The 19797-nt window shown below is 38.8% G+C and overlaps 1 protein-coding gene and 1 pseudogene across 1 annotated transcript in view; one reads left to right on the top strand and one right to left on the bottom strand.

Moving 5' to 3' along the window:
* LOC137288184 (blood vessel epicardial substance-like) overlaps nucleotides 1-19797 on the top strand; it is a 164777-nt gene that overhangs the window by 82556 nt on the left and 62424 nt on the right. Inside the window, exon 3 of the mRNA XM_067820619.1 lies at nucleotides 7024-7123. The gene's annotated coding sequence lies outside the window, so the exon portion shown is untranslated. The remainder of the gene's footprint in view (nucleotides 1-7023; nucleotides 7124-19797) is intronic.
* Nucleotides 7623-19538, bottom strand: LOC137286837 (alpha-L-fucosidase-like; annotated as a pseudogene).

Below are 19797 nucleotides of genomic sequence, written 5' to 3'. Positions count from 1 at the left end.
ATGGTGAGTATTTTCTACTTGGCTGATGTGGTATACCAGGTTGACCTTGGCCTGCTGAACAAAGATATCTGTCAATGAAGTAGCATGCACAAATATATATGATCATATCTGTATCAGTCTGTTTAACAATTGTACAAGGATCTATGTCTTAAGTTAATATAATTAAGAATGTTAGACCATAAGTTGCCTGTACTTTGTGGTCACAAAGTTGACAAAGCAAAACTGAACCAGTGAGATTTTAGGTGTTCTTGGCCAGCTGCTTTCTGTACATAAGATTTAGATCATCAGTGCAAAAGAAAATGAAGTCTGACTTTTCTCAGGAACAAAATCTGTCTGTAAAAGGACAAAGAAAGCTGTAAAAATCATGTGAATAGATCACTGAAATCAGTGTTCATGCAAAGGGTAAACTTGTCCAGTCCTATCAGTAGCACTTTATATTCACAAAAGTTGCCTTAAAATTCAAACAATGCTTGTCTGGCACTGCATGGCATTACCCCTGTTGGCCTGTTTACAAACCAGGCACTCAAGTGACTGATAAACCAGAAATTCCAGTTAAATATCATGGTATTATGACTGTCACGACTAGAACAAGACATTTTGGATGATCAACTTCAATTAGACAATGATGACATCAAAATAAAGTAGATGATCATCCATAAAGTATTTTATCTCAATGCCACCAACTTTTAGAATGCTACTCAAAGCATCATGCTGTGTGGAGGTCCATAACAGCACTAGCAGTTCTCATAAATATTGTGGAAAGTGAAGGAACCCAACTGTTTCTCGGACATAAAGAAACTCTGTGGAAGTCCATAACAGCACTAGCAGTTCTCATAAATATTGTGGAAAGTGAAGGAACCCAACTGTTTCTCGGACATATAGAAACTCTGTGGAAGTCCATAACAGCACTAGCAGTTCTCATAAATATTGTGGAAAGTGAAGGAACCCAACTGTTTCTCGGACATATAGAAACTCTGTGGAAGTCCATAACAGCACTAGCAGTTCTCATAAATATTGTGGAAAGTGAAGGAACCCAACTGTTTCTCGGACATATAGAAACTCTGTGGAAGTCCATAACAGCACTAGCAGTTCTCATAAATATTGTGGAAAGTGAAGGAACCCAACTGTTTCTCGGACATATAGAAACTCTGTGGAAGTCCATAACAGCACTAGCAGTTCTCATAAATATTGTGGAAAGTGAAGGAACGCAACTGTTTCTCGGACATAAAGAAACTCTGTGGAAGTCCATAACAGCACTAGCAGTTCTCATAAATATTGTGGAAAGTGAAGGAACCCAACTGTTTCTCGGACATAAAGAAACTCTGTGGAAGTCCATAACAGCACTAGCAGTTCTCATAAATATTGTGGAAAGTGAAGGAACCCAACTGTTTCTCGGACATATAGAAACTCTGTGGAAGTCCATAACAGCACTAGCAGTTCTCATAAATATTGTGGAAAGTGAAGGAACCCAACTGTTTCTCGGACATAAAGAAACTCTGTGGAAGTCCATAACAGCACTAGCAGTTCTCATAAATATTGTGGAAAGTGAAGGAACCCAACTGTTTCTCGGACATAAAGAAACTCTGTGGAAGTCCATAACAGCACTAGCAGTTCTCATAAATATTGTGGAAAGTGAAGGAACCCAACTGTTTCTCGGACATAAAGAAACTCTGTGGAAGTCCATAACAGCACTAGCAGTTCTCATAAATATTGTGGAAAGTGAAGGAACCCAACTGTTTCTCGGACATAAAGAAACTCTGTGGAAGTCCATAACAGCACTAGCAGTTCTCATAAATATTGTGGAAAGTGAAGGAACCCAACTGTTTCTCGGACATAAAGAAACTCTGTGGAAGTCCATAACAGCACTAGCAGTTCTCATAAATATTGTGGAAAGTGAAGGAACCCAACTGTTTCTCGGACATAAAGAAACTCTGTGGAAGTCCATAACAGCACTAGCAGTTCTCATAAATATTGTGGAAAGTGAAGGAACCCAACTGTTTCTCGGACATAAAGAAACTCTGTGGAAGTCCATAACAGCACTAGCAGTTCTCATAAATATTGTGGAAAGTGAAGGAACCCAACTGTTTCTCGGACATAAAGAAACTCTGTGGAAGTCCATAACAGCACTAGCAGTTCTCATAAATATTGTGGAAAGTGAAGGAACCCAACTGTTTCTCGGACATAAAGAAACTCTGTGGAAGTCCATAACAGCACTAGCAGTTCTCATAAATATTGTGGAAAGTGAAGGAACCCAACTGTTTCTCGGACATAAAGAAACTCTGTGGCAGTCCATAACAGCACTAGCAGTTCTCATAAATATTGTGGAAAGTGAAGGAACCCAACTGTTTCTCGGACATAAAGAAACTCTGTGGAAGTCCATAACAGCACTAGCAGTTCTCATAAATATTGTGGAAAGTGAAGGAACCCAACTGTTTCTCGGACATAAAGAAACTCTGTGGAAGTCCATAACAGCACTAGCAGTTCTCATAAATATTGTGGAAAGTGAAGGAACCCAACTGTTTCTCGGACATATAGAAACTCTGTGGAAGTCCATAACAGCACTAGCAGTTCTCATAAATATTGTGGAAAGTGAAGGAACCCAACTGTTTCTCGGACATAAAGAAACTCTGTGGAAGTCCATAACAGCACTAGCAGTTCTCATAAATATTGTGGAAAGTGAAGGAACCCAACTGTTTCTCGGACATAAAGAAACTCTGTGGAAGTCCATAACAGCACTAGCAGTTCTCATAAATATTGTGGAAAGTGAAGGAACCCAACTGTTTCTCGGACATAAAGAAACTCTGTGGAAGTCCATAACAGCACTAGCAGTTCTCATAAATATTGTGGAAAGTGAAGGAACCCAACTGTTTCTCGGACATAAAGAAACTCTGTGGAAGTCCATAACAGCACTAGCAGTTCTCATAAATATTGTGGAAAGTGAAGGAACCCAACTGTTTCTCGGACATAAAGAAACTCTGTGGAAGTCCATAACAGCACTAGCAGTTCTCATAAATATTGTGGAAAGTGAAGGAACCCAACTGTTTCTCGGACATAAAGAAACTCTGTGGAAGTCCATAACAGCACTAGCAGTTCTCATAAATATTGTGGAAAGTGAAGGAACCCAACTGTTTCTCGGACATAAAGAAACTCTGTGGAAGTCCATAACAGCACTAGCAGTTCTCATAAATATTGTGGAAAGTGAAGGAACCCAACTGTTTCTCGGACATAAAGAAACTCTGTGGAAGTCCATAACAGCACTAGCAGTTCTCATAAATATTGTGGAAAGTGAAGGAACCCAACTGTTTCTCGGACATATAGAAACTCTGTGGAAGTCCATAACAGCACTAGCAGTTCTCATAAATATTGTGGAAAGTGAAGGAACCCAACTGTTTCTCGGACATAAAGAAACTCTGTGGAAGTCCATAACAGCACTAGCAGTTCTCATAAATATTGTGGAAAGTGAAGGAACCCAACTGTTTCTCGGACATAAAGAAACTCTGTGGAAGTCCATAACAGCACTAGCAGTTCTCATAAATATTGTGGAAAGTGAAGGAACCCAACTGTTTCTCGGACATAAAGAAACTCTGTGGAAGTCCATAACAGCACTAGCAGTTCTCATAAATATTGTGGAAAGTGAAGGAACCCAACTGTTTCTCGGACATAAAGAAACTCTGTGGAAGTCCATAACAGCACTAGCAGTTCTCATAAATATTGTGGAAAGTGAAGGAACCCAACTGTTTCTCGGACATAAAGAAACTCTGTGGAAGTCCATAACAGCACTAGCAGTTCTCATAAATATTGTGGAAAGTGAAGGAACCCAACTGTTTCTCGGACATAAAGAAACTCTGTGGAAGTCCATAACAGCACTAGCAGTTCTCATAAATATTGTGGAAAGTGAAGGAACCCAACTGTTTCTCGGACATAAAGAAACTCTGTGGAAGTCCATAACAGCACTAGCAGTTCTCATAAATATTGTGGAAAGTGAAGGAACCCAACTGTTTCTCGGACATAAAGAAACTCTGTGGCAGTCCATAACAGCACTAGCAGTTCTCATAAATATTGTGGAAAGTGAAGGAACCCAACTGTTTCTCGGACATAAAGAAACTCTGTGGAAGTCCATAACAGCACTAGCAGTTCTCATAAATATTGTGGAAAGTGAAGGAACCCAACTGTTTCTCGGACATAAAGAAACTCTGTGGAAGTCCATAACAGCACTAGCAGTTCTCATAAATATTGTGGAAAGTGAAGGAACCCAACTGTTTCTCGGACATAAAGAAACTCTGTGGAAGTCCATAACAGCACTAGCAGTTCTCATAAATATTGTGGAAAGTGAAGGAACCCAACTGTTTCTCGGACATAAAGAAACTCTGTGGAAGTCCATAACAGCACTAGCAGTTCTCATAAATATTGTGGAAAGTGAAGGAACCCAACTGTTTCTCGGACATAAAGAAACTCTGTGGAAGTCCATAACAGCACTAGCAGTTCTCATAAATATTGTGGAAAGTGAAGGAACCCAACTGTTTCTCGGACATAAAGAAACTCTGTGGAAGTCCATAACAGCACTAGCAGTTCTCATAAATATTGTGGAAAGTGAAGGAACCCAACTGTTTCTCGGACATAAAGAAACTCTGTGGAAGTCCATAACAGCACTAGCAGTTCTCATAAATATTGTGGAAAGTGAAGGAACCCAACTGTTTCTCGGACATAAAGAAACTCTGTGGAAGTCCATAACAGCACTAGCAGTTCTCATAAATATTGTGGAAAGTGAAGGAACCCAACTGTTTCTCGGACATAAAGAAACTCTGTGGAAGTCCATAACAGCACTAGCAGTTCTCATAAATATTGTGGAAAGTGAAGGAACCCAACTGTTTCTCGGACATAAAGAAACTCTGTGGAAGTCCATAACAGCACTAGCAGTTCTCATAAATATTGTGGAAAGTGAAGGAACCCAACTGTTTCTCGGACATAAAGAAACTCTGTGGAAGTCCATAACAGCACTAGCAGTTCTCATAAATATTGTGGAAAGTGAAGGAACCCAACTGTTTCTCGGACATAAAGAAACTCTGTGGAAGTCCATAACAGCACTAGCAGTTCTCATAAATATTGTGGAAAGTGAAGGAACCCAACTGTTTCTCGGACATAAAGAAACTCTGTGGAAGTCCATAACAGCACTAGCAGTTCTCATAAATATTGTGGAAAGTGAAGGAACCCAACTGTTTCTCGGACATAAAGAAACTCTGTGGAAGTCCATAACAGCACTAGCAGTTCTCATAAATATTGTGGAAAGTGAAGGAACCCAACTGTTTCTCGGACATAAAGAAACTCTGTGGAAGTCCATAACAGCACTAGCAGTTCTCATAAATATTGTGGAAAGTGAAGGAACGCAACTGTTTCTCAGACATATAGAAACTCTGATTTTAAGACAGCATCATCTTCTTTTCCTCTGTCTGTGACCCATGAAGGTCTGGGATAGAATAGGCCTTCAGCATCTCATGATTGCCATAAAATGAGGTGTCTATGCTTGTCGTAAGAGGCGACTGACGGGATTGGGAGGTCAGGCTCTCTGACTATGTATTGACATGTCCCTATTGTACAGATCAATACTCATGCTGTTGATGACTGGATTGTCTGGTCCAAACTCGATTATTTACAGACCACCACTATATAGCTGGAATATTGCTGAATCTGGCGTAAAACTAAACTCACTCACTCAATCACTCAATCACTCATTCAGTTTATCCAGACTACAGTGACATCTTGACACTTGAATTTATGCTGTTCAAGATAGAATCTGAACATTTCAGAACTGAACTTTGAAAATGATAATTGTCATTTTAGATAAGACTTTATTCCATTGATAAAATGTGAATCACTGACATAGCCTCACAATATATATATCTTCAACCTTCAATGAATTTTATTGGTAGTTTTGACCCTAATCTGGAATGACACATCTGAGACAGGATGGAGTACTGATGTAATTGGCTGTTGTCATTTCTAGTCATGTTGATGTAAAGGTCAAGGTCACAAGGTTGATTATTTTGCCTGTGCATTATGTGGTGCAAAACCTGGCCCTAACTTAATTGGGAATGCATGTTTTACTTTATCTGCAAGTGGCACAAATATACATCACGCATGCAAGTGCTGACATCCGGATGTTCTATGTTTTGAGTTCACAGTTTCAATTATTGTTTTTGTTGTAGTACATGCAGTGGGAAGTCATTAATTTTTAATTGCACTTAAGTTTCATGACATTTTTCTGTACTTTTAATCTCTCCTTTGAGACACAAGTTTCTAATTACCCTGCAAGCTTCCCAACCATTAAAAGCTTTATAACATTCAAGGAAGGCAGGTTGTCTTATAGTTTTATACTTTATCACTTTTCTAAAATGAACATGTGGCTCCATTCTTCTTTCACCTGTGTTCACAATTTTCATATTGGCACACTTGCTGTATAACTTACTGTTCTACTTATTGTATAATACCCAGATACTTTGCTTCAATATCTCTTGTTATTTCTAATGATGTATTTGCAAATTGTTCTGTGGTATTTGATGCACACACACAGTGTTTTCATTGAATGTTAATTGTATAGGAAGGCATTATGTTGCATATTGTTGCTTAATTATGTTGCTAATTTTGTATTTTTATCTACATTTATATGTGGCATTGATAATATGAACTGTCGGTGAAGTAAATATTATTAACATGTATTTATAAGAAACAGTTTTATGAAGTAATGTAAGAATCACATGCTTGTATTGCAGGAACACAGATAAGATGGAAAATGTACCCCGTGTATGTTTCTGTTTGCAGAAATGTACCTTGAATGAAGTCAAAATACAGAAACATACCACATACCCTGTAGGGAGTATGATACCAAATTTCACAACCCAAATGTTTATACTTCCATAAACTAAAACAAATATACAAACAAGTTTATACTAACAAGCAAAACCTAAACAATGAATACTGAGTATTATTTGTTGGAATTTCATGTACAATCTCTCTTTTGTTTTTCAGAAAATGTGATCAACACTGCCTATGTGTCCACAGCATGGCAAACTGTGATGACTTTTCCATAAAGTTAGACAGCTTGTAGAATCTGAGCAAGGGTGATAAGGTCAGTTGCATATTTTATTTTGTTGCTGTGCCTGGAGCTCGCCATTCAGAAGCATGGTGTATGTGTTTCAGTGTGTTAGTACTGAGGAGCCAGAATAGGTGTGATTAGATACACACACACACAGAACCACAGAGATATACACTCACACACACAGCCCCATAGCCACACACAGACTTTGCTGTTTAAAAAATTTTGAAAGCTATGTCAGTTTTATGTAAATTAAATTTTCAAGTGTTGAGGGGTCTTCAAGGATTTGTCTGTTCTCAGCTACTGTATTGGATGTGACATTAAGGGATATCAAATGCCACATGATTGTCAGCAATTTCAGACTTTAATTGTTTTAGAAATTTCAAGGCTGGAGCAAATGAAAAACAAATACTGCCAGAAGGAGGTGAAATATGTGGATGATGTGTAAGTGAGTGCTGTCATAGCGTTAACTTTACCAGTCATGTCTACAAGGTGTCTGAGGGTAACGTGTGCAGTTGGATGTGGTGTCAGCTCACATCTTGTCCAGAGTATTAACCTTTTTCAACAACATGCCAGATGTTGGATCAGGCTTCAAATAAGATCACAAATTCTACTTCATATGAAATAAGAATGTCAAAACTGGACAGTAATTTGGATAACTTTAATCATGTTTCAGTCCCCAGCCACATCATACCAAAAGATGTTAAAACATGGTACGTGTTGGTCCCTGATTGGTGCTCAGTATTTATGACTTCAACAATGATTGGACAGTTCAGAATCAGTATAATTATGTGAGTGGGGTATTTATTTTTACTGCAGCTCAGTGAGCTAGTACTAGAAAACCAACTTAAATTTGTAAAAGCAGCTACACATACACATGCTTGTCATATGAGCAAAATATTGAATACCTTAAACCCCATTTTACCCCACTTCATGGTGTTTCTGGAAATTTAATGAGTACAGTGTGTTGAACAAAAAACCCAAACCAAATAGTCATCACAATGGTTTCATGTATGAAGACTAATCAGCTTTTATTTCATTATGACAACTTTGTGGTATAAAACATGCAATTTCAATAACATCTGTGTGTATTTAGAACCTTTCCATTATCAACAAATTCCTTCAATTGACATTATTGTCACAGTCATAAGTTTTCTGTCAGATATGTCTCTGTGAAGGAGGATTCGGATGTCACCCTTTTATGTTGTTTGCAAAGACCTCTTCATATGTCAGTGTGAAGGTTATCCTATTGTCAGCGGTATGTTCACATCCTTAAAAAACTCTGCTATTGTCAGCCACTTATGTCCTTGCAAAATCCATTCTGATGTCAACCAGTGAAGAACCATACCCAATGACATTTCTTTCTCAATAAATTATGTTATTGGAAAGGTCCACTATTCAGTTGTCAGCCATGTATGTCACTGTGGAGGCCTGTCCTATGATTTGTCAACCTTTTGTGTCGTGCCATAATTAGACCTACTTTTCTGATCATGTTATGAGTTGTCTGAACTATTTATGTCATTGCAAAGACCCATGCCCACTGACATGGCATCTGGTTGACAGGGATGGGAGGGATTGTGATGCTGATTCCTTTGGGTGAAGCATTCTGCCAGGAGAAGGAGCCTTCAGTATATCCAAGGAGGTTGACTTTCATTCCAGTTTTTGGCAGAGCTGATCCAAGGATGAGTTCACCTGGTTTTGGCCAGCTGAGCACAATGGCGTACACTGTCCCTTCTCTTTGTGTGTACCTGAAGAGAGATCTTACGTGATAGTGTAAGACAGCACTTATTCCATGGGATATTTCACCCAGAGACCAAGATCATGACTTTAACAAGTACGCAAAACAAACATCTTCTGGTAATCAACAAGTCCAAAACAAACATAACTGCTTTGACAATAAAGTGAAAAGGGATACAGCCTGGAGAGATTTAGACAATGACAACATTTGCGAACAAGAGTTATCTGGTTTCTTATAATGTGATTCTTGATTTTTTAACTATGAAGGTATGTATTTATCAAGGGTGGTGCTCAGAGGTATGTGGTTTGAAGCATCCAATTACTACCAACATTCCCTCAAATTTCCCTTTGGATAAAGACACAGATAAAAAAGTTGAAACTGGAATGTAATGGAATATAGTGTAATAAAGTACCAACAAATCACCTACTTGATTGAGTCATTCTGTGCCACGCATGGTGTGGAATATATACAGTGGAAGCTGTCTAATTTGGACTTGACTGGGACCGACTTTTGTGTCCGAATTACGAGGAGTCCGAATTGGACTGGTGAGAGTCAAGAGTTAGCTCCATTTGACCAGGAGATATGCATGCACGGTACTTTTACCATAGATGATCATGGACATTATTGCATATCAGTAGATTATCAAAACTCTAATTCCATCAATAAATATCACCTCATCTATCATAAATAATTTATTGTTAGAATGCTCTGTTCTCCGGTGGTTGTCTGTCAGCACAAGCTCTAGAAGTGACGTACCATGTTTTCGTGTTAAATGCTATTTCGCAGGGTAAGACCCTTGTATGAAAGCACATGTGATTCAATCTTCTCCTCAGAAATCAACAAATACAACGTATCATTGGTTCAGGCATTTTGTCACTGATGAGAAATTACTTGAGTATTGTCTTTTTATAACAATGAGTCGTGTTAGCTTGCCGAACTTCTTTGTTAATTCCTTTTGTTAATTGGTTATCATCACACCTGATAATAATAATAATAATAATGGATAGCATTTATATAGCGCTAATCTCCGAAAGGACTCTTTGCCCATTTCTCTCACAAAAATTGGATGGAAAAGTACACATTAAGGGAAAGCCTGTTTGAATAGGAATGTTTTTAAACCAGTCTTGAATAAACTTAGAGAAGGGGAATTGCGCAGTTCATTTGGAAGAGCATTCCAGACTGAGGGTGCACTGTATTTGAAAGAGTGCTGTCCTGCTGACTTTAAGTTGTATTTTGGGACTTTTAACAGTTTCTCACTGGAAGAACGGAGGGTTCGTGGAGCCATGTATGTAGAAAGTTCTCTGGACAGATATGGCGGTAGTGAACCATCAAAATGGTGAAACACAAGTGTTGCAATCTTGTATTTGCATCGAAATGCGATAGGCAGCCAATGCAGATGCTGCAGCATGGGAGTTACATGATCATGCTTCCTTCTCTTCATCACGAGACGAACTGCACTGTGCTGTATTCGTTTGAGTCGAGCGATCTCATCAAGAGGGAGACCAAAGAAAACTGAATTGCAGTAGTCCAATCTTCAAGTGATAAAGCAAATTACAAGACTGGTTTCTGCATCTTCAGTGAGATATGGTCTAATGAAAGCAAGTCGGCGCATCTCAAGGAAGGAAGTACGTGATACACTGGTGATGTGGTTGTGGAGAGTTAGTGATTGATCCAGGTGCACCCCTAGATACTTCACACAAGGTTGGAAGGGAATATCGCTCTCCCCTACCACAGCTGACTCATCTTGAATGAGCTTTAGACGGTTTGGTGCACCAACTGCCATAAGTTCTGTTTTTTCAGTGTTCAGTTTCAGTTTATTACTGAGCATCCATTCCAAAACATTGTCAGTGCATGATTGGATGCCGTGTTTGACCACATCAAAGTCCTGTGGAAGACCACTTTTTGACAGTTCGGTGTCGTCTGCATATTTCTCAAATTCACAGTCATGGGAAGAGATGACCTCTGAGAGTGGTTGAACATATAAAGTAAATAATACTGGCCCCAGGACAGAGCCCTGTGGAACTCCATACATGAGGGAACTGGGGTCGGACTGCATAGAATCAATTTCAACTCTCTGTGTACGTCCAGTGACATAAGATTTAAACCATGCTAACACTGTACCTCGAATGCCATATGTTATTTCCATGCGCTTTAATAGAATTGAGTGGTCCAGTGTATCAAACGCCGCACTCAGATCCAATAGAGCCATCAAAGAGACGTGTCTTTCATCATCCTTTAGTAGTAGATTGTTAACAACACTAAGTACAGCTGTTTCGGTGCTATGATTCTACCTATAAGCGGACTGATGTATTTCCTGAAGCCTTGCATCACTGAGATGTTCCAACAGTTGTCTCAGAACAACTTTTTCTAGTACCTCTGAGGTAAAAGGCAGATTCGACACAGGACGGAAATTTTTCATATTGTTTGTATCCAGTTCATCCTTCTTCAGATGGGGTATAACAATTGCCTCCTTGAATTTTTGTGGAACAACGCCAGTGGAGAGAGATGTGTTGACCATAGCAGTTATTGCAGGAGCCAATTCAGCAATGTGCTGCTTTGTGATCGAGGTTGGAATAGGGTCTAAACTACTACTTTTGTTAGGCGACTGTAATATGATATCACGAACTGTGCTCTCCGAAACTAATTCAAACTTCGAAAACACAAGGCCATCATATCTTGAAAAAGTAGGTGGGTTGGCAGGAGATGAGTCAAGATCTTCTCGTATTTGCCTTATCTTGTTGGAAAAATAATCACAGAATCGCTGTGGAAGATCAGATTTTGGAAAGTTGTTGGGAAGAGGTGTAGTTTTCCTTTTTCCAATTAATTCATTAATGACTGAGAACAGTTGCTTTGGTGACACACTCCCTGTGATTTTTTTGAAATGGTCCTCCTTAGCATCTTCAAGCGCAATTTTTGTAGTGCGCCTTTCATTTATGAAAATGTTTCTGTGCACTGTTAGATGACTCTTTCTCCACTTCTCTTCAGCCCGTCAGCGATGCCGATGCAGCTTTCAAACGTCATCAGATATCCAAGGAGCTGATGGGCAATCTCGAATATGTCGAGTGACCCGTGGAGCATGCCAATCTAGTATTTGGTTAAGGTCTCTGATATAGGCATTGACTAATGCCTCCAATTTCAGAAAGTGCACTTTTGACATTATTGACTGACTAAAGGCTTTGATTTCATCGTTAAAACACCAGAGAGAGATTTGATGTTCCTTGATGTGATGAAGCGTTTGGATGTTTTAGGGCGAAAGACTTTCAGCTTGCAAACTACATCATGGTGGTCTGACAGGTCTGCACAGTCAAGAACTGTATCTTAGGACAGTAGACTGACATCACTACGCACAATAACCCAGTCCAAGATGTGGCCACGGTGATGTGTCGTTCTATCCACCAGCTGGCAAAAACCAGTCGGTTTTGGTAATCGGCTAACTGCAAAGCACTTTCACCTCAGACAGTTCCACTAGTCCGAGTTAATTAGCGATGTTTTCATAGTAAATTGCCTTGAAGGGCAGAGATTTCACTCTGAAATCCAAATTGTATGAAGTCCGAATTAGTTCGTCTATATGTAATGATAACTTAGTTAACTTCTGCCGGGACCAACAATTCGGTTCGAATTATATAGAAAACCAAGTTACTTAGGGTCCGAGTAAGACAGCTTCCACTGTAAATTACATACCATACTCCCTGTGTGACTGTGTCATTCTGGGCCACCCAAGGTTTGGAGGAGTAGATGGCTTCCCCATTCACCTTCAGCCATTCACCCATCTGACGAAGTCTTTCCTCATAGATGGGACTGATCATGCCATATTTGGTCGGTCCCACATTGATCAGGAAGTTCCCACCACAGCTGGAAATAAAAATAAGTAACCATGAAAAAACACTATCTGAACATTGTGATAATTGTTCTGATGCATATGGTTGAATTTACACCTTCATCACCTTTGTTCTTAGATCTATATGCACATAGACACATGGCTGAAAACCCTCTGTTGTGACTGTGTGCTATAAATTGTAAATTGGACACTAAAAACTAAAATTTGATGCATCAAGCCTTCAGGTATTTAAGACTGAAAGCATGAACCCTGTCTATTCCATATTATGTCACCATTTTCTGGTTGTGTCTATACACAAGTGACAGGAAGTATTTACCTCAGTCCCTCCACATTCATCACAATAGCTTTTGGCTGTTGTACAAATGCTGATAAGTCTTAACTGAACCGAAGATATGTTTTACCCATCAAAAGTTTGACTCACTTAAAGCATTCACTATGTTATGTATACAGTCATGTCTCATTAATGCGACCTCTGTTTATCGGACAGTTTCTCATGCTTTTATTGGTAAAAAATTGCATACACGTAATTTAGTCTCATTTATTTAGTCCAACATCCTCGTTAATCTGAGACTTGTGAAGGTCCCGGGGTAGAATAGGCCTTCAGCAACCCATGCTTGCCATAAAAGGCGACTATGCTTGTTGTACGATTGAGTGGTCAGGCTTGCTGACTTTGTTGGGACATGTCATCAGTTCCCAATTGCGCAGAGTGAAGCTCATGTTGTTGATCACTGGATTGTCTGGTCCAGACTCGATTATTTACAGACTGCCGCCATATAGCTGGAATATTGCTGAGTGCGGCGTAAAACTAAACTCCCTTACTCACTCGTTAATCTGACAATTTGCTGTGCAGTGGACACTGTCGGATTAACGAGATTTGTATATGTGTGGTTACATGAAAGATGAATTACTCCACTAACTTGAGGGAACAACTTCAAACCTTATCAGATGAATTGCACAAGGATCATGCATCAAATTTCTGAAACGCATGTGAAGATATTGAGAATGTGTTATGGTGTAAAGTTTTGTTAAGAATCAGCCAATTTTCAACATTTATTAAACTCAGGTTGCATCATTTACTGAAGTCATGACAATAATCTTTTCAACCTTACTAATTTCTTTTAGAATACATCAGTTTATGTGTAAACAGTACATTTAAACAACATCAGAAAAGTTTTAGAATAGTTAACTGAAATAAATGGCTACACTTATGCTAGTGAGTCTAAGCTTTTGATGAGTGGCATGGTTTATGCTTGCTGATGTGGAAATGTTAATTTGAAATGCTGATGGTCCGAGCTACATAACAGTACCTGATTAAAGCTTGCTCCTCCCTACATGATCTGTGTAATGTTCTCGTGTTGGGGGTTAAGCCAACTTAAATTTTCGAAACCCTTTAAGATTCTAGTGTGGAAGACACACATTACATTCTCAACAGACACAGACTACATTCTTAGGATACACACATTACATTCTCAACAGACACATACTGTATTCTTAAGATAGAAGATAGACACATCACATTTTCAACAGACACAGACTACATTCTTAGGATACACACATTACATTCTCCACAGACACAGACTACATTCTTAAGAGAGAAGACAGACACATCTCGTTCTTAACAGACACATACTATATCCTAAGGATATACACATTACATTTTCAGCACAAATACTATGTTCATATTATTCACTTCATACATTCTCAACAGACACATACAACATTCTCTGTAGAAGCACTTCACGTTTTTTGTCCTGATATGAATACATTCTTCACACAGTGTTTACATTTTCAGCAGACATATCTTTCATTCTTACCACACTCTTTTCTCACCAAGACACCTTGTACTGTTAGTACCTGACAGTTTCAACCAGCAGTGGTATGATATCATCCATGGTCAGATAATCATGCAGGACAGCCTCTCGACGAAATCCCCATGAATTTCTGTCAATTGTCATCCCATTCACCCACTTCCTTGGCTGAAGTACTCCTTTAGCATGTGAGAAGAATCAACATAAGTTTCATTTGAAAGTTTGAGCATGGACATAAGCCTGTATGAAAAGTGATTTGCTAAAATGTTTGAACCTTAGAATTTACTAAATCCATGCATCAACTAGGTGATACATTTGAGATTGAAATATTTCATCAATGCAAGGGAATAACCAGTTTCAATTATCTAATGAAACAGATGCTGGTTGGTGTAAGAAGCAACACAGCACAACAAATTAAAGGAATGACTCACTGGATAAGAGTGTTCTGTATAATAGACTCCAACACTTACACCCAAACAAATGGCTCTATAATATAAGTAGTTTCTTTTTTTCACACATTAATTTACATCAGTTTTAATGTCCGTTTAGTGTACAGTAATGATTTGAAAACACCAATCCTGCTTGCATAATTACTTCATTCAGGGAGGTTTAAGGGTAGCTAAGCAGATACAGCACTAACTCATCACACAGAAGGGTCTGTGTTTGATTTCCTACATGACTAGAGCTCATTACTGGAGTTCCCAACTTACTCACTCATTCTTCTGATGAAATATTGTGTTTATTACCTGGATTATACCTGTCTGAACATGTCAAAACCCCACCGTGATGGCACAAGTCCCCCTTTCCCCATCTATCATTTGTGACAATCTTATCCTTCACTGGGCTGAAAAGAATAGAAGTTGAGAAGATTGTTGTGTACATCATCATTGCTATGATTTAATGTTTTCATGATTCTAAGTCAACTTTTCTATTGTTCTGGCCAGAGGATATAACTATCATTGCCTTATACAAGTATTGCTAAAAGTATGTGCATAAGTTGAAAAAATCGAGTGAAGCAAAAGATATTGATCTGGTTTCTGTGAGTCATTCTTTATAACATAATTTTCTAAACCAACCCCAAAAATATTTGAGAAATCTGATACAGATACTGGTCAAAGTGACCAATGGATGTATAAAATACTGCATAAGAACATGAATTGTTGCAGTGAAGATGAGTTACCAACTCACCAATGTTAGATTCTACTGTATTTACACAATATCACCATGTATTGGAAGCACAGTGTCCTAACACTTTGGCTGTCTACCTGTCATTGTACAGCCAGGCCAGGAACTCCTTGGATCCCCAGTATGTGTCTGGTGCCTCCCAGTCTCCATCTGAGTCAATAATGTCCGGCTTGTAGGTGTTTATGAGTTCATACAGTTCAGGCATGGTCTTTTCCTGGAATTGATTTGATTATCCTGGAATGTGATGTCATATATGCAAAGTAATGTTATTGCATCTTATTAAGGATAACAATCATTCAAATATTTCTAAAGACCAAAAACTGTGTAGAAATAATGTGAGACTTAACTGTAATTAATTAGTCCGCATTTTTCGTCTCTCAGTATACATTGTCTTGTCAGCCACCCTGTATCACTCTTGTAACTGTCATTAATTACTGTATATGACATTCATAGCCTTAACTCGTTATCCCCTTGACAATGTCTGCCATCACATCAACTGGTTCAAGGAAGCACTATTGTTTCTCTGCCTGTCGATTGTTGACTGCTCACTTGTACATTAGTGTCAAGAACTGTAGATATGCTGATATCCATATTGTTCAGCAGCCTGTATTCCTACTGTCTGTGTAGGGACGTTGGCAAGCAGGATAATGCTACTCATAGGAAATGCCCTGGGGTTGAGCTGAAACTCCACTCACCCCATTCTTGTATTATTGGTTGCCATGTGTTGTGTAACCAGCTAAAGAAGTCTGAACTCAATCTGTCCATTGTCTTTGTCAATGTACACTTCATCTTAATTCTGAGCTAATTCCTGTTGACTATGTATCATGCGTTGACATACACCTTGTAATAAATATGGTTTAATGCTCCATATCAGTTCTGGATGAGCACTGCATGATAGAAATGATCAATTCCAGTCATGAACCAATTAAAAAGCTAAATGTGTAGATTTTGCCTGTTGCATGGATGTTCAACTAGTGAGTGACTTCTAAAGCTATCAGCACCATCAGTTGCAGCAGGAAGTCTTTCTTGTTTCTTGGAAAGACAATCTTGACCTTTCCTTATTGTTTTCTACTCCTCGCTATATCATGGTGGGGCACACTGCAGTTGACGTCACACCCAGCCCATCAGTTATAAAATAAATTTCCTGTCAAGTCACCTTTTCACACATATATTTCAATCGTGCCTGGCAACCCAAATCACCAACCAACTCATACAATTTCTCAAAATTGACCACACCATCCTACCTCCCAATAATTCAATAACCCACTCTCTAGACGAAATTACCAGCCAAGGTTCCTGATAAATCTGTGAAGCCCATAATTCACTGGAACCTCCACCAACATTTCATTGTTAGTAATATATTTGCAGTTTGCTGTCATTGCACTAGACAGGTCTTTTGACTTCATCACAACCAGAAGTTATGTGATCAGACTTTGAAGGCAACATCACAGAACCCTGTAATATGAAGATATGGAGGGTTTGTGCATTCCCCATCCATCTCTGTGTTTCATTTTGCATATTGTTGTCATCACTCATGGATTACTCTATGCTGGATCCAACAGACAATAATGTAATAGAGGTGAAGGAATGAATAAACAGCAGTGATCATTTTCTATAATTCTGAGAATACAACCTCTATTGCATCAAGAGGAGTACTTTCCAAGTTCCACCTCCATATAGCTTGAATATTGCTGAGTGATGCTTTGAACAACCAATTGCAACCAGCCAACCAATCCTTCAGATGGCTGAAAGTAAAGAGGTTTCCTAGGGTGATGATAGTCACACAGCAAGAATATTGGAAATAGAATGAAGTTAGTGTCCTTAGACTGATTTCTGGTTTGATAATGCTGGCCAAGTGAAAAGCATGAGAAAAGAGATACCCCTTCGCTCACATTATTTAGCTCACCTACACTAAAACACACTGTCCCCTATGACAATCCATCAATGATGTATATAAAGAAGCTGACCTCAACAAATCTGGTAGTGGTGAAGTTGTTGGCCTTGTCTTGTAGATACAGAGGGTGGAACCACTCAAACAGAGAGTGATACAAGCCAAAGTGGAGGTCTGTCTTGTTGCGGATGGCCTGGGCCAGCTCACCTGACGACAAATGTATTCATCAGTGAATGTGTTTGTTTGTAGTTTAATGTTGCAGTATTTCTGCTAAATATGCAACACTGATGAAGCAGATACCTGAATCCACAGTAATAATAGCATACAGTGTCTTACCCACAATGTCTCGTTTTGGTCCAACCATCTGGGAGTTCCAGTTGAAGGAGACATTGGTTGGCCAGTTGCAGAAACCTTCATGATGCTTGCTTACAAACACAACATACCTGCAACAGACAGTCATAGTGTTAAGGGTGAGAATGGTCTGGCTGGTGGACTGAACACGTATGCAAAAATCAAAGAGGTTAGCAACGCAGATGTGTTCCGTATTACCAATTACTTGTATTATAAACATTGCTTGATTCTTGTAATTTGATTAACAGGAATAATCTGAATAGGAATAGTAGCAATCATCTCATACTTAGCTCCAGCATCTGCAAATAGTTCTGCCCACATGTTGGCATTGTAGAATTCAGCTGTAAAATCTTGAGCAAAATCTGCATAGGTCCAGTCAGGTTTATAGTTCTTCTTCATGAAGTCTACAAAATTAGCATGCTTGTCCCCTTCCCAGTATTCCCAGAACCACTCAGAACCAAAACTTGGTACTGAAAACACTCCCCAGTGGACAAAGACTCCCACCTTAGCTTCATCATACCATGATGGAATGGGTCGGGAACCTAGGGACTCCCATGTGGGTTCATAGCGAACTTCTGGAGTTGGTTCATTGTGTAAAGAATTTACTTTGATAACTACAATGATTAGAAAATAAAGGAAACTGGCTGAAGTGGTAGCCTTTTCAATAGTTGTGATATGTATTGCCTTTAAGATATATGACCTTCATTATTATCATTTCTAGATATGTTGGTATTATCTGGGTGAAGGTCATGATTGATAGAGATGTCAGCATTCGGATCATGACCCACAGTGAAATGTGCTGGCAACTATAAGTTATTTCAGAATTTCAGTGACAGATTTAAATAAAAAAAGGTTAATAAGTTAAAAATGATCAAATATCTTGCCTTTTACATAGGGTACCGTAAATTACCTCAGGAATTCATTCAATGTTACTTTTGTTTAATGAAGGATCAGTGTGTCAGTAAACCTTCCAAAACGTTTCTCAGCAGACATTTGGAGGACACTTTGAAATGTGATATGTCAGTGACAAAAACTAAGTGTGATGCAATTCCCCCTTTTTTTAATCAAACATTCCCAAATTATTTCAGGTGGACGATTGAATAGACTTTGCATGTGTGTACGACAGGTGCCCCAGGTGCCCCAGGATATGCTGTTCTTGTTTCATGAACAGCTGTTACATCACTATTTCATAGTGATTCATAAACACATGCCCTCTCATTGTATTGCATGGTAACAGTCCCCAGATTGTCTGGTCCAGACGCATTTTGGTTATAAGCATCATCATACAGATTATAATAATAATGATGATACAGATACATACTCATGATATAGTCACACTTGTACAATTGATAAGCAGAGATTTCTTATGAATTTAGACTGTTTTGTAGCTTCTGTTGTATACTTCAAATTCGTTGCGTCACCTTATTTTAAACACTGGATTCCTGACCTTTGAAGAGTTTCTAGTGTGTAATGCAGGCAGTATGTCTTTTCTTCAAATGTTTTACATTTGCCTCATACTTTTCCTCACTATGCCCAGTCACATTTGAATTTAAAGCTGTGACTTCTTCACTTCTTTATTTTTTTTCACCTTATTTTGACAACTGACAGCTCATAGGCACAAGCAGTTTTATTTCCATTCTTACCTGCAGAGGTCTTTTTGCATGACAAAGGATATTTTTTAAAATGGTGTCCACATTGTGAATCTCATTGTGGACAAACAAAGCCTGACTTGGCTGTTATCCAATGTCTCCAGTTTGATAACCTGCCTGCAAGATTGTGCAAGGGTTGGCTATGCATCTTGGTGCCACTTGACACCTTGTTGGTGAGATAATCTCTTTGATCATAGCTGAAAGGTGTTCAAGGTTAAGATATGTTTCAGATCATGGTGTCACTCAA

This window comes from Haliotis asinina, chromosome 6 (genome assembly GCF_037392515.1).
Source record: "Haliotis asinina isolate JCU_RB_2024 chromosome 6, JCU_Hal_asi_v2, whole genome shotgun sequence".
Classification (NCBI taxonomy): domain Eukaryota; kingdom Metazoa; phylum Mollusca; class Gastropoda; order Lepetellida; family Haliotidae; genus Haliotis; species Haliotis asinina.
Note: the sequence above shows the minus strand (reverse complement) of the source record. Positions and strands in the feature narration are given on the sequence as shown.